At 39.6% G+C, this 16,786-nt stretch overlaps 1 protein-coding gene across 1 annotated transcript in view; it reads left to right on the top strand.

Moving 5' to 3' along the window:
- Positions 1-16,786, top strand: part of LOC128660461 (ATP-binding cassette sub-family A member 13-like) — a 478,364-nt gene that overhangs the window by 399,562 nt on the left and 62,016 nt on the right. The gene's annotated exons all lie outside the window — the stretch shown is intronic.

Genomic DNA, 16,786 nt, shown 5'->3' with positions numbered 1-16,786 from the left:
TCAATTACTGTAGATTTTGAAAGAGCAGCAATAAATTGCATGACAAATTTTTTACAAAATACAATAATTTATGGATGCTTTTTCCATTTTTCCCAATGCCTGTGGAGAAAAATACAATCTTTGGGCTTAAAAATATGGGATAATAATGAAAAAAATGCTCTGATCATAAAATGCTTAGAAGCATTAGCATTTGTGCCAGTGGAAGATGTAGTTGAAACATTTAATGACTTTGTAAAATCAATAGAAAAACAAAACAGTAACATTTTATCTGAATTTTTAAATTATTTTGAAAAAACCTGGATTGGCGAACTACAAGAAGGTACAAGAAGAAAACCTACTTTCGATATTACGCTGTGGAACACTTTTGAAAGAACAAAACTAGGGTTACCTAGAACAAACAACTCTCTAGAAGGATGGCACAGAGCATTTGACCAACGAATGTCTATAACCCACCCAAGCATTTGCAGACTAGTTTCAAAAATAAGAAAAGAACAAGCAGAATGGGAGTTAACAATTGAAAAAATTGATTCTGGAGTTGAACTGAGAAAACCCAAAAAAAAATATGAAATCATAAACAACAGGATAATGAAAGTTTTAGAAAAATACAGTGAATACTCAAGATTAGACTTTTTAAAGGCAATAGCACATAATATATAAGATTTACTTAAATAAATCAAGATACATTCGGCCGAGGGCAGATACGATCCAAAATTTTCTGTTACAATCAGTGACTCGGGCGCCGCAACCGCCTCTGGGAACCTATCCATGGGTCCCTACCCTCACGATGTACTTTTAACACATAATATAATTATTATAATTATAATATTATAATTAATATGTTATATATAAGTTGATTTAATTGTCTTTTGTCAGTCCACTATTAAAAATGTTATAAATGTTATATATAAGTTGATTTAATTGTCTTTTGTCAGTCCACTATTAAAAATGTTATAAAACCGTGATTTTTAAGCTTCATTCCCACCCAGCAGCCGGATAAATGTCTTTCGGAATATTGTCCGTCGGACAAATGTCCGTCGGAAAAGCGTCATTCGGATAACAGTCCGGCCACGGACTAAATCAAATATGTATATATCCATGAATATCAAATGCATTCACAAGTATGCAAATATGTAAGAACCTACATGAAACATGATTATACATTATTCTTACTCTACATATAACTCCTATGTCAGTTCCAAATAAATAAATGATCCATGACACTGAATACTGCTATCAAAAAAAAAATACAGGTGTTTTAGTGTAATGCTAGTTGAAACCCTTGCTACATATACTTCACTGTTCTCACAAAAGAAAAAAAGTGATATTTTTTTTTTGGATAGAAAATAGTGTATATGTGCGCTAGAAGAAAGCTATAGGGTTAATTGTAATTTCAAATATTTGATGTATATCAAATGATCATAAGTGAAATGAAAATATTTGCAAAATGTTTGCAAAAATGTGTGCAAAGTTTGTTTGCAAATTATAAAATATATAAAATAGACAATAATAAAATAGAAAATAATTAAAAAATGTGTTATTTGTGCTTGCATGAAACAAAATCTTCAACAAGGGATAACTATTTTTGTTCTTGTATGTATAAAGAATAACTATGTTATCAAAAAATTTGCATTTTCAGCAAAGGATTACTATATCAAAAAATAGTTGGGGGGGAAGTGTTATTTGAATTTAAGAAAATTAAGAAATTTATGATGGAAAGACCTTTGAGTGCCCTCCTTTGTGTATCAATTTCTATTTGAGAATTGAGTAGTCACCTGGGCAACGTATCAAGTACACAGGAGTGAGTGCGTTGATGCAATATGTGTATATATATTTAATATCTACGTACAGTGCCTTAAGATAACTGTTTCCAGTGCGCTAACCCATGTTAGCCCTACAGCACAAAACCCGAATTGTGATTTGCATATTGTACATTCCAATGTTCTTCCTATAGAAAAAAATGTTAAGTTTATATATATATATATATATATATATATATATATATATATATATTTAAAAGAAAGATCAGCACTCACCAATGTAACAACCACTCGAATGCACGGCCAAGATAAATGTAGACAAAAGTAGAAGCATAGAGACAAGACCTGGTGTTGATCCCTGTAGTCCCACGCCACAAAAGCCAGCACACGAGATTTAAACAACACACCTTCCTTTAATACAAAGCATAACGTTTCAGCTCCCACTGGAGCCTTGTTCACATGCAATAATTCATCACGATAGATCAGGCATGATCTATCGTGATGAATTATTGCATGTGAACAAGGCTCCAGTGGGAGCTGAAACGTTATGCTTTGTATTAAAGGAAGGTGTGTTGTTTAAATCTCGTGTGCTGGCTTTTGTGGCGTGGGACTACAGGGATCAACACCAGGTCTTGTCTCTATGCTTCTACTTTTGTCTATATATATATATATATATATATGTTTCTGTATCTATCTGAATAATGTTTTTTTAATATATATTTATACCCATATAACTATATACAGATAGAGGCATATATACAGATGTATATAGAAATATGTATTTAAATATAAATATTACATATATTTCAATGTGAAGAACATTGGAATGTGTAATTTTAACAGCTCTGTTCTGGTTAGTGCTCGAGTATAGGTGATTTTTTCCCAGTTTGCACTTTTGGGGAGAACAGTTAACACAGTTGCAATATCTGCAGTCATACTCTTTGCGTTCATTTTGTTTTTGCTCGCAATCAAACTTTTTACTTTCAACTTATAATAGTGGCACACTTTTATTACTCGGGTTGGTTTAGATTTCATTGGAAGACTGACTGCTCAAATAAAGAGTTAAATGTTATATAACGTTAATTTGTGGCGGAATTACATTTTAAACGAACATAAGAACAAAGTTGTCAAGATTTCCAAGCAACAATGCTTGTATATTGGCATTGATCAATTCTTTAGTTGTAATAATAATTTACTGGGTGCTTCAAAGTATTAAAGGGTCATTTTGGAATAATTGATTGAAAGGTTCAAGGAAAATATTCCAAAGGGGTTAGTAATAAATTGAGCTGTTGGTATCAGATATTTAGAACATTGATTAATATTAAAACAATAAGGGGTGTAAACTATAAGCTATATATAGTGTTCTCATCAGCAGTAGTTCCCTACACATTCAATTGAAGTATAATTTCTGTTTCTTTCATACAGGTGGTGTATAAACTCTGCAATGTTTCAGTCAGGGACGTGCACTCATAGGAGGCAGGGGAGGCAGTGCCTACCCTGCATATGTGGCCAAAGCTTAATTAAATTTTAATTAAAACAAAAAAAAATGTAAAAAAAAAATATTTTCCCCCCATGTAATGCTATGGAGAGGCAGGTACCGGAACGCTTCTCTCAATTGTAGTACATGGGTCAAAGGAAAAGCTGTGCTGTAGTGCCATCTGTGTTCTGTTAATATATTAGCAGCAACAATTGGGACCAATAGGAGGCAACCCTCTTGATGCCTCCTAGCAAGTGAAGGATATATAGAATAATCAGAAGGAGGATGCAGTGAGCAGGGTCATGTGACACACCTGGAAGCTGAGGTAACCTAAGAACAGATGACACCAAGCAGAAGAGTAAAGTAGTATCTCTTGTGATTCACAATTTGTGTTCAGATACAGCTCATTAACAGGGGGGGCAGTAAGTGAGCATAACCCAATACTGACAGGAAGTCAAAGGGTCAATTCAAATTTAAATCCATAATTTAAAACCCAGAGTTTGAAGTTAAGTGTGCAGTGTCCACATTATTTAAACTAATGTTTTTGACATTGAATATTGCTAAGCCTCCCTTTTTCATGGTTATTTGATTTAATTAGGTACAAACTCCATATATGTTATGTCTGTTCAGTCAGAGGATACAGTATCTATTTTTATTTTTTTCTGTGTCTCCATTTATTTAAAGACTGCTGTTAACTTGTAATTCACAAATCAATTGAAAGCTGTTGCATTGTGTTTTTAATATGTGCTGCTTTTATACAAGTTTATATTAATAAAAAGGAGATAATGAGTCATTTAAAAAATATATGTAATTATTGCAGTTAAATGTTTTTAGAAATAATGCCACTGTAAAGTAACTGGTTAAACACATAGTCAAAGGGAGACATTTAAAATTAAACTTTCATGATTGAGGTAGAGCATGCTATTTTAATAGACTTTTCTAGTTATTTATATTTTGAGAATTAGCATCAACTGTTACTGGCCCCATGTCAGCAAATCAAATTAGTTTTTGAAAGGAACTTGAAAGTCATAATTACATTTCCATCATTCAGATAGAAATTGCACAAAAAAAATAATAAATAAACTTTCTATTTTACTTTTATTATTATGTACTTCATTCTTTTGGTATCCTTTGGTGTCCTTTGTTAAAGAACATACCTAAGTGGGATGTGCACGTGCGTTTCTTGAACACCATATTGCAGCAGCTGTGTTGGCAGTATTGATAACTTGTCCTTCTGTAAAACTTGTATGGTAAATTATTTCTATTTTTACAATACAGTAGTGAGTAGAGTAGAGATTGTGGATCATTCTAATTGCTTAGTAACTGGCACTGTGCCACATAATTGTGTGAGTGTGTATGTGAGCAGAGTGTGTGTGGGTGTCAGTGAGCAGAGTATGTGTGCTTTATTCTCCAGGTAATCAAAACATTTCCGATGAGCTGGTGCTTTAGTGCAGTGTTTCTGAACAATGGTCCTCAAGTACCCCCAAAAGGCCAGTTTTTCATTATAGCTGAATCAGTGCACAGGTGAAGTAATCAGCTGATCAGTAACTCAGTGGTTACTAACTTGCTCTCACCCATCACCTGAATATGTCACCTGTGCACTGGTTCAGGTATCATTTAAACCTGCCCTGTTGGGTGTACTTGCAGCCCTCTGTACATGTGTTTCTCCGTCGTATCATATCTAGTGCCTCACCAGCCTCTGACCTCACTGCACATCACTGGTTTCAGTAGTGGTTTGGATATCTACTTTATTAGTAGATGAGTGTCTGTTGTTAAGTATCATTTTTATTTATATGGAGCCTTCTGATTCTGTCCCTAAATCTACCTTAGAAGCTGGGTCCTCTGAACATTTTCATGTTTAAATATGTTAATGCATCAGACAAACCTAATGCTGCCTCTATGGTTATTACTGCTCCTTCTGTCTGTTACCTACAGGGGATCTTTACAGATTTTGCTCCAGGTATCAAAATATCTAATCAAATCTACAGTTTCTGAAATGTTGGCAGCTCTCTCACATTCAAGCAAGCATTACAGGTCTCTTTTACTAGTGCTATGCCTTCTGAGGCTAGGATTCCTGTTGATAATTCTGTTGTGTCTTCAGAAGGAAAAGTTTTCTTTGATGATGAGGAATATTCTTCTGATATTGAACCTGATTTAAAGTTTAACATATTTGTTTTCTTTTAAAAAAGGTTTTGCTTACTTTAGGGGTTAAAGACTCTAAGGGTTCTGAGGATAAAATATTTATCCATATTAGATTCAGTTTTTAAAGCTGTTGCAAACCCTCCTGAGGTTTTCCTATTCTAGATGCTGTCTCTAAAATAGTTGCTAGGGAATGGTCTAAGGCAAGTCATTATTTTAATCCTTCTGCAAGGTTTAAGAAGTTATATCCCTTACCTGTCTCTAATGTTGAACTGTGGGAGACTGTCCCTAAAGTAGATGGGGTCATCTCCACTCTGGCCTAGCGTACTACTATCCCTTTGGAAGACATTACTATTTTAAGGCCCCTTTTGATAGGAAGTTAGAATATTTTTAAAAGAAGGGCCGTTCTGCGACCAGGCTATTTGATTAGGCCAGCTATCTCTATTGCTGATGTAGCTGCTGCTGCTTTTTATTATTGGTTAACTAGTCTTTCAGAGCAGTTTTCTAATTATTCTACCAGTGAAGGTTTTTTTTTAACCTTTCGGGATTACTCAAAACTGTTAACTATTGTGATGCTGTATTTGACATTATTAAGATAAATGTTAAAAACATGTCCATGGAAGTTCTCTCTAGAAGCACTTTATTACTTAAGTCCTGGTCTGTTGATATTGTGTATAAATGTTTGGATACTATCACTTCTACTGTTAGTGGAGGTAAAGGGACTTTTCTTGATTATGACAATAAGTCCAAGGGGCATCTAAATCCTCCAATTATTTTTGTTCCTTTCATCAGAATAAGGAACAGAGTTGATTCTTCCTCTCAGAAGCAAAGCACCTCTAGCCCAGTCTGCAGGCCTAATGGTAATTGGAAAACCCCTAAGCAAGGCAAAAAATCCACCCCTACTTCTAAGTCTGCATGAGGATGTTCCCCCCCCCCCCCCATCCAGAGGCTCTGGTAAGGGGCAGGTTATTATTTTTTCAGGAGGCTTGGTTTCAATTTGTTCAAGATTCCTTGAATCTGAATATAGTTTCTCAGGGTTATCAGATCGTTTTCAGGACAAGACCTTCAGAAGAAGGTTGCCAATAAATATTCTAGAACTTTGTGCTATTGTCAGGTCTCTTTAGACTTGGCCTCTTTTGTAAAGGGAGTCTTGTCTCAACTTTTAATCAGAAACAGTCACATCAGTGGTCTATATCAATTATCAGTGGGAAACCCTACCCATAAGGGAAGTTTCTCAAATTTTCTCATGGGCAGAAGCCAATTTTTATATGGTTTCTGCAATTAATATTCCAGGAGTGAACAAGTGTGAAGCTGATTTTCTAAGTCATCAGTCTTTACATCTGGAGGAGTGGTCTCTTCACTAGCATGTGTTCCATCAGATTGTGGATCTTTGGTTTCTCATTTAAACAACAAACTTCCCAGGCACTTTGCAATTTCAGGGACCCTCTGCCAGACTTTGTGGATGCTCTAGTAGCTTGTTGGTCATCACAGCTTGCTTATCTGTTTCATCCTATGGTTCTACTTCTCAGAGTGATTTCCAAGATACAGCTAGAGAAATCATCAGTAATCCTGTTTTCTCCAGCTTGTCCTCACAGGATTTGTTATGCAGACCTGGTTTAGATATCCAGTTGACAGATTTTCACAGTTAGACAGTGATAGTTCATCCAGTCCTTCTCTTTAAGTGGGGCAAGCAGGGCAACAGCCTGGGCCTAGTCCTTTGGGGTACCGGGGCAGAGATGAGTGTGCTACACTGTGTGTAGTCACTGGCTACAGTCACTACGCTCGGTAGTGTACAAAGGCCCCTATTGAAATCTACACCAACAAAGAAGTGCAGAGTGAAACCCCATGGGTGATATCATGAGGACCGTACTCTAGTGGTTTCCCTGTCTTATCTCCCTCCCTTATAACAGTGGTCAAACATCAAAATCCATAAGTTGTAGCACCTCTGTTCTAACTATACATGCTGCAAAGGTCTCTGAAAAACATTCTAAAACAACTGTAGTTGACAAAGGCAGCAGCACTGTTAAAATTGCTCCATGTATTTTTGTTTCTGTTAGAATAAAGATGCATTGAGCTATTTTAACAGTGCTACGGCATTTGTCTACTACTACCTTTGTGACAGTGGGACATGACTAGAAGGGGAAGGTAGCACATCTAATCACCTGACCCCCAGCTTAATGCGAGAAACGGAATATGGTAACTTTGTGCAAAACTTTTAAAAGTGTGTGTGTGTGGGGGGGAGATAAGGAATTATTTATGGATCAGCACTGATTAGCTAAAATACAAGTCAAAAGAACTGAGATAAGGGGGCAGTCTGCAGAGGCTTAGACACAAGGTAATCACAGTGGTAAAAAGTGTTGGTTGTGCAAAACTGGGGAATGGGTAAAAAAGGGATTATCTATCTTTTTAAACAATAACCATTTTCAAATAGACTGTCCCTTTAAATGTATCACAATATACTAACAAGTTTTACAAGGTTTAGTCCCACACTTTTAGCTGCCATGTTTTGATTGATTTCGTTCTGCCCATACCAGCAACTTAATAGATGATTTTAGATGGGTTAGCAGTGGTGCAGATACAAATGAAATGCAATAGTTAACTCTGAAAGCCCTGTTTATGTAATCATTAAAAACACAATTTTTTTTTTTTTTTTTTTTGTAAACTTTATTTATAGAAAAGAATCCAAGACATACAAAATAAGTACAATCACATTGGTATACTAGGTTTCGATATCAACATATGCAAAATAAGACATATAAGGCAGTGATCGTGTTAAAAGGCCCGATACTGAAATGAAATCATCATGCATGTACTTGGACTCATTTTTTTTTTTTCAAAAATATCTAAATAAACAGACAAACAAAGGGAAGAAAAAGAAAAGAAAAGGAAAAGGGAAAAAGCATACTAAGATAAGGAAAGAAAGAGAATAGCGTAGAAGGAAAAACGGAAAGATCAACAAACAACAAATATGCTCATACTCACCCAGGGTACCTCCGGATCCCCCCCCATCCAGCCAACACCGCGCCTCCGCAAATGAAAGGAATTCTCAACAGTTTGAATCAGTGGAAAGACACCAGTTACCCTTTAGATTTTCGTTTAAGACATACAGACTGTTTTTAAAGGGAAGGAGAACTCTATCCCTAACTATGTTTGGTAGCTGCATCAAATATACCTCCCATTTAAGAAGAAACCTCTTCACTCTTTTCTCAGGGTCTCCCCTTGTGTCTGCCTGCTCAATTAACATCTGAGTATGTACCGCTTTAAGCAGCTGTTGAAATGGAGGGGTTCTCTATCCCACCCATTCCCTAAGGATAGCCTGTTTAGCTAGCATGAGAACTGTAGTTATAAAAGTGTTGTATTTATGTGGCTGGTCTCTAGGCGTTAGAAAAATCACATACTGTGCTGAGAGGGGTAAAATTTGCTTGGTTAGTTTGCCCAGCCAAAACGAAATCTTCTGCCAGAACCTCTGCACCTTTGGGCACCCCCACATCAGATGAATCCAGTCAGGGGATACCCTGCTACATTTACTGCATAGATCACGTGCCCCTCGAACCCATTTTGCACGCATGCCAGGGGTAATATAAGCTTGGTGCAAGAACTTTAGGTGCGATTCTCTCAATTTTGCAGAAATGGTACCCTGAATTGCCCTCTCAAAACTCAAAGTAATCTGCGCTGTGTCCACCTCTAAATCTTCAAAATGAGACCATTTCGATACGATCCCACGCAGAGTGGAATCCTCAAAATGACGATACAACAGAGTATATGTATGTGTGAGTTTGTAAGGTCCCAGTTTTGCCAAGGCACAAAGTCTGTCTATATTGGAAGGTTCCTTAGACAACAGTCCCCCTGAAATTAATGTGGAAATGTAATGTCTGCATTGGAAGTACGCAAACCTGTGGGTGCTGGGGAGATCATACCTCACCCGCAAGTCTTGAAAAGGTAGAATGTCAAAGGTCAAGGGATGCAGTAGTTGATAAAGTCTGGTCAGATTCGATTCTTGCCATATCTGAAATGCTTGTGTAGTATAACCAGGAAGGAAGTTGAGGTTACCCTGTATTGGGAGGTATTTACTAGTAGATTTCTGCAATCCCCATAGTTTACAAATCTTGGCCCAGGCTCTCAAGGGGTCCCTAAATAAGATATGATTTTGTACAAATATGGGTAATGATTTAAAATCCGCATGAGGCAAGAAAGCCAAGTGTAGCGGTTTGATGAAGTTAGACTCTAGATTAGGGACTGTGTAAAAGTCATTCCCTACCAGCCAGTCCAGTATGAACCTAGAAAGAGCTGCCCAATTATACCACATGATATTAGGAAGACGGAGCCCACCCCAACTCATTGGCATTGACAGAGGAGTCTTACCTATCCTGTGCTTCCTACCCTGCCAAATAAAATTGCCAATGGAAGTCTGCAAGGAGGCAATGTCTTGCTGGGTAAGAAGCAAGGGCAACATCTGCAAGGGGTAAAGAAGCTTAGGCAGAGCAACCATCTTGAAAAGATGCACCCTTACTGAAAGAGAAAGGGGGAGCTTCACCCAACTCAGCAACATTTGTTTAATATCTTTTACAATCCCACCAAGATTAAGAGAATATAATTTATGAGGATTGACATGTATGCGGATACCCAAGTATTTAAAGCAGCCGTCAGTAATTGTGAGACCAGTACCCGCCAGATCTGTGTTACAAGAATTCTGTAACCACGTGACTTCAGATTTGTCGATATTAATCTTATATCCTGAAAACTTGCCAAATTCCTCAATAATATCTAAGAGAGGGTGTAAATTGGCACCCGGGTCACCTATGAAGAGCAACAGATCGTCAGCATATAAAGAAAGATGCTGCCGTCGGCCGTGTATGTTTAAACCCGCACAGTGCTGTCTGATGTAGGATGCTAGGGGCTCGATGGCCAGATCAAAGAGGAGAGGAGAAAGGGGGCACCCCTGTCTCGTACCCCTCTGCAACGTAAAAGAGGGAGAAAGCCCCCCGTTTATTATGAGAGAAGCCTTGGGGGCCATGTACAATTGCTGTAAAAAGTTGGAAAAGTTACCCCGGATACCGAAGTGAGATAGTGATGTGTGTAAATGGTCCCACTCAATGCGATCAAACGCCTTTTCAGCGTCAAGCGCCAAAAGGCAAGCATCTGGCAGTTGAGAGGGGGGTTGTGCATGTGCGTTGTACCAATAATGGGTCACCACACCAAGAGTTTTCCTGATGTTCAACACTGACGATCTGCCCTTTACAAAACCAGTTTGGTCGGCATGGATTATATGTGGTAAAACCGTTGCCAATCTATCCGCCAAGATCTTCGTCAAAAGTTTATAGTCTCCATTTAACAATGAAATGGGGCGATAAGATGAGGTAAGAGTGGGATCCCTATCGGGTTTCAATAAAAGACAGATATTGGCTTCAGAGAATCTGTCATTTATTTGCTCAGTGCCTGCCAGGTACGCAGAGTATAGGGAAGATAGGACAGGGGCCAGCTCTTCATCCAGTATTTTAAAATATTCGGCGGGTAGCCCATCAGGGCCCGCCGCCTTGCCCAGCTTGTTCTGCCGAATGGCCTTAAGAACCTCCTGAGGGAGTATCCTAGAGTTCAAGAGGGAGGTCTGGTCCTCCGTAAGAGTAGGGAGTTGTACTGCATCCCAAAACTTGTGCTTTGCTTCTGAATGAATTAATTGTTTAGAATATAGGGAAGTATAATAGTCTACAAATTCGGCCATGATGTCTTTAGAATCGACAGTTATGGTACCCTTGGATTTAATAGCTAGGATCTGGGACTTAGGCTTGTAAGAGTGAACCAACTTGGCGAGTAACCTGCCAGCCTTATTACCATACCGATAATAACGCCCCTGCCTGTGAATATTGATTTTATTGTCTTGTTGAGCAAGGTATGTATCCCTAGTTTGTTTAAGGTCATAGTATGCTTTCCTAGTCAGCAATGTAGGGGTAGATAGATAGTTATTATAAGCCTCAGTGAGTTGAGAAAGAAGAGCCCGATCCACCCTCTTAAGCTGCTTGTTATGATGCGCTGTGAAAGAGGTTATGTGGCCCCTCATCACCGCTTTGGAGGCATGCCAAAATAGATCTGGAGCACTTGAGTGGGAAGCATTGTCCGACGCGTAGTGTGTCCAGGAGGCTTTTAAATGGCGACAAAACTCAATATTATTATAGAGGTGAAGAGGGAATCTCCAAGTATTATTTGGAGGCTTAGGAAGCTGAGGCTGAAGGAATAGGGTAACTGGGGCATGGTCTGAAATAGTAACTTGACCTATACCTATGAACGAGATCTGTGGCGTGATACTTGGTGCAGTCAGAAAATAGTCAATACGTGACATGGTATGGTGCGTTTTAGAAAGGCAAGTGAAATCTCTCTCAACAGGGTTTCTAGCTCTCCACACATCTACCAGGTTCAAAGTTTCTTTAAAGGAGCCAATAAGGGATACCTCCCGCTTATATCTAGACATATTTATCTTCAAAGCTTTTGAGACAGAAGGGTCCCTAAACCTATCTAGGGGAAGAGCCTGAGCCAAGTTAAAATCACCTCCCATAATTATAGGAGCGTTATACGTGGCCAATGTGGCTAAAAGGTTCGTCCAAAAGTCAGGGTCGTATGCATTAGGGCCATAAACATTGCATAGGGTGTATGTGGAAGTGTCAGTCTGAATTAAGGCAATTATAAATCTCCCCTTCTTGTCTATCTCTACCTTAGAAAAAACAACTGCCAAGCCTTTGCGCACTAGGACTGCAACCCCCCTCTTCCTACCCTCCGTGGGGGAGCTTATAACCTGTCCGACCCAACGTATTTTTAACTTCTCATGTTCCTCAGCTGTTAGTTTCGTCTCTTGGAGTAAAGCTATGTCAGCCCGTAATGAGTCTAAATGGTGAAGAATCATGCTCCTCTTTGCCGGGGATGTGATGCCCCCTACATTCCAAGCAATAACTTTAATGGGAGGTGACATATCTAAAGCTTATAAATGGTAATACATGTATATGCTGTGTAATTTTGACTTACGTTTATATGCTGACAGTGTTGAGCCTTCGTTAGTTGGCGGTGTGGCGGAGGGGAGGGAGCCAGAGGCCCCCAGGCATAGAGTCCACAGCAGCTATAGAGGAAGCGAGAACATAAAATGGCATTAGTATTATGCTGAGGCCGAAGTTTTCCAACCACAGCTATATAAGCAGTACAAGATATTTTCAACATTGCAGAGTTTAAAATAACCTCGAGAGGCTTAGCATAGATCAAGACAATGGGGTCAGATATACAATGATTAGATTTTCTGTATTGGGACCAACAATTACCAATCACGATTGTATTTGTATTGAAAAATATGCTCAGCACTTCAAGGAGTAGCTCTACTTCAAGGGATGTAGCGCAGGGCAGAAGAGAGGGAACAAACAAACAATGGCCAGGCAAGGTTTGAGGTGGGAGAATACATAGCATACATTCAGGAACAATACCCCTGGAACAAAGCAGCTCTGCAACACCAACGGCAGTGGACCATAGAAGATGGAAGGCAGACAGGGGATCGCCATCCAAAGGTGCTAGATGCAAGTCAAGGGCCAAACATGCAGGAAAGGGGGTGGGAAACCTAGAATGAGTAGGGGCTCTACCGATAACATACCTTTCTGAACCATGGGTCATGCGACGTGGGGGGTATTGCATAGTCTTAATAAGGTGGGGTGTGTAGGAGCTGGGACTAGAGCAAACATTGAGAGTACTAGGAAAACAAACCATATGAACAACCATACTTATTATGAAATCTATATCGCCTGTGTGGGCCGGAGAGGAGACACTGCAACACCTGCAAACGCCAATGACGTAAGAGAGTATTTCAAACAGAGGCAAGTGCTCAATAGCAGAAGGGAACTCGGCGTCCAAGTGCCCCCCCTCCAAGCCCCACAGGCACACACACCAACTGAGAACTATTAACCACAACCATGGTCTCTGCAAGATAGGGACCAAACATGTCATGAGATACATTTTATGTAAAAACTGAGAACATTGATTCTTGTTAGAGTCTTATCAACCATTATCCTGCCTTCGCTCTGTGGACAGGAATGCTTGCGCTGCTGCAGGCGAGTGGAAAGTTTTTGGACCTGAAAGGGTCTGGATCTTAAGGGTAGCTGGAAACATAAGAGCAAATTTGCGCCCCTGTTCATGCAAGGTGGAACAGAGTGAGGCAAAGTCCCTGCGTCTCTTAGTGACTTCCACCGAAAAATCTTGAAACAACAAGAGGCGGTGATCTTCATAAATGACTTCTTTAGCCATTCTATATGCTCTGAGAATGGCAAGCTTGTCCTGGAAATTCAAACACTTAAAGATTACTTGACGTGGTTTTTCCCTGGAGTTGTCCAGATATCTGTTAGGGCCAATGCGGTGTGATCTCTCAATATCCAGTGGGAGACAATCCAAAGGCATGCCTAGGAGCTTTGGAAGGGTTGAGGCGGCAAAGTCCAATAGATCTTTATCCTTGATAGATTCAGGAACACCTACAATTCGCAGGTTGTTTCGTCTACTGCGGTTTTCTAAATCTTCTACTTTATCCATTAACTGTTGATTTTGTTTCAGCAAGTGCTTCAATGAAATATCTGATTCTTGCTGCCTATCCTCAACCCCCGAAATTCTCTGTTCTGCAGCAGACATACGTGTAGAAAAGAGCCTCACCTCACTGGTCAAAGTATCAACACCAGCCTGCAAACTGTCCATCTTTGGCAAGAAAAATGCTTTAAGCTCTTGCAAGAGTGAGGAGTGATCACCTGGTGAATTGTTTTCAATATCTGCAAGTGAGGTGTTTGCCTGAGATTCAATAAGGATTTTGTGCCTCTTGTCCTGATTTTTTGATCTTTGACTCATGGTGCTACTTGAAGGCGAAGGCAGCCTGTGAAAATACTCGTCCACTTTCATAGAACAAATTGTACAAGAGGACTAGTGTTGCAGGAACGTTATGCATAAACCACAAAGTGACACTGAAATTCTGTGAGATGCAGCGGCCCCTCAGGCTGTGAACGAGCAGGATGAGTAAGAAACAAACAAGTAGGCTGTATTTACCACAAAAGCATTCCTCTTGCCCCGTAGGCTCCTCTCCCCTCTTGTCTCACACTAGAAATGTCAGTCCCAAGTGCAATAGGATAAGTTCACTGAGGTAGTTATGAAGCAGTAAAGTGTCAGGCAGATTATTCAGTTAGAAGTTATAGGCCTCGAGTGCAATCACAAGATCACAAAAGACAGATGTAAAAATTTAGCTATACCAGCTACGCAGCAAATAATAGAGAAACTCTGCCCACTCTGAAAACATAGACCCTAGATATAGTCCTGAGAAGAAGAATTTTTTTTTAGCTATACCAGCTATGCAATAGAGCAGAATGTTCCATGTGTCTAGCCCCTGTGCGGTTAGAGATTGCTGGGTTTGTTCACAGCTCCAGCGCTGCAGCTCTCTGTCCCAGGCCCCCAGTTATCTACCAACTTGTGTCTTGATATAAGTTTGCTTTTCTTTTTTTTTGTATTTACTTGCTCTCCCTTTCAAGATGAAGTGAAGCAGGCCGGATTACTTAAATGCAGTCAATTGCTATCAGCATTGCTTCTAATTGAGTTAATCATTTAGCCCACAATGTCCCTTCAGGGTGCGTGTTACCTGAGTACCGCTTATTATTGTCCCCTTTTCAGCTGCCACAAAGACAGTTAATCCGGCTGGATCGGTATCCTATAGCGTTGCCGATATATTCCTTAGGCTGTATGATTCTGCAGCTCCGTCCGGGCTGTGACGGGTATGGAGGTAGGGAGGGATCCTCCAAGATGGCGCCCGCGAGGTCCGTTAGGTGCGCAGCGTGGCGCAGATAGAAATGCCTTCCGAGGCAAGGGCGATTTTCGGCCCTTCACGATCTAATCCTAGCCGGTTGGGGTCTTATTACATCTACCCAACAAGGCGGTAACGTGGGATAAGGCAGCCGGCAGCAGAAAATGGGATATATTCAGAGTTAAATTGCGGAGCTCTTCTCTCCTGCTGCCAGCCGCTAGCTCCACCCACCGGAAGTCCAAAAACACGATTTTAATATTGCCTGTACGGTTTGTGACAATTATGCCAGTGTGAGTGAGAAATACATTCAGATATGAAATATAAAATCACTCTTTGTAGATTTTGGTGTCCTGAATTGCCTACAAAAGCCTGTCCATCCTGCCAAGATACAACTAACATTCATATGGATTGTGGAGGGATGACAATGGGTGAATGTCACACATGTAAATTCATTTTGTCCTCGCCAAGAAAATAAAGGGGTTCCATTATTACAGTTTTGCTTTAACATGTGAATAGGCTTTTTTTTCTCTCATTTTTGGGAGACTTCCCAGTTTCTGGGTTTTTTTTTGTTTTTTTTTAACAGGCAGTTAACACTCAAAGTCCTTTTAGAGAGCTTTTCTGTTGAAACCCCATTAGCTGTGGCAATAGATTGTGATTGTCCCATTAATCTGTGTCCTATATACCACTGCTGGCTCTTTTAGAAGGTGTGTTGTTTAAATACTGGGGCACTGGCAAATGTGCGTATGTTGCTGAAAAACAGTAATAACGTTTACTAGAAGTAATTTTGCTAATGAAATTATTTTGAAAAAAATACATCTATTTAAAGAGACATGAATTCCAAAATGTTTCTTTCATGATTCAGATATAGGGGCCTATTTATCAAAGGTCTTGCGGACCTGATCTGACAGTGAGGATCAGGTCCGCAAGACCTTGCTGAATGCGGAGAGCAATACACTCTCCGCATTTAACATTGCACCAGCAGCTCACAAGAGCTGCTGGTGCAACGCCGCCCCCTGCTGACTCACGGCCGCCAGCAGGGAGGTATCATCGCTCAATGCCGACAATATACGCCGCTAATTGGCCGCTAGCAGGGGGTGTCAATCATACAACTGCTGCTTCTTAACTTATGTTTCCAGCGAGCCAGAAACTTCGGGGGTAGAGAGCCGCATCAGATACTTATTAAATCTACCCCTTAGAATACAATTTTAAAAATGTTTCCAATTTACTTCTATTATTAAATTTGCTTCATTTTCATGTTATTCTTTGTTGAAGAGATATCTAGATAGGTAACGTGTGCATGTCTGAGGAACTACATGACAGGAAATACTGCTGCCAGCTATTGTTCTTGCTAATGTATACTATTGTAGCAAACCTTCTGCCATATAATGCTTTAGACCGCTGCTTCATAACTGTTGTTTCTGGCGAGCCTGAAGGCTTGCGAGGAAACAGGGGCAGAGCTTGATATTTAACCCCCATAGTGTATTTTATTTGATATTTTGCATTAGATACACCTGATTCCATGTTGTGATTGCATAACATAAGGTTTGGAATTGAGATTCTATGTCATACCGTGGTTACCTAATCTCCTAAAATATAAAGAACATTTAGGGGAAAAGAGTA

The sequence above is a fragment of the Bombina bombina genome, chromosome 5 (assembly GCF_027579735.1).
Source record: "Bombina bombina isolate aBomBom1 chromosome 5, aBomBom1.pri, whole genome shotgun sequence".
Lineage (NCBI taxonomy): Eukaryota > Metazoa > Chordata > Amphibia > Anura > Bombinatoridae > Bombina > Bombina bombina.
Note: the sequence above shows the minus strand (reverse complement) of the source record. Positions and strands in the feature narration are given on the sequence as shown.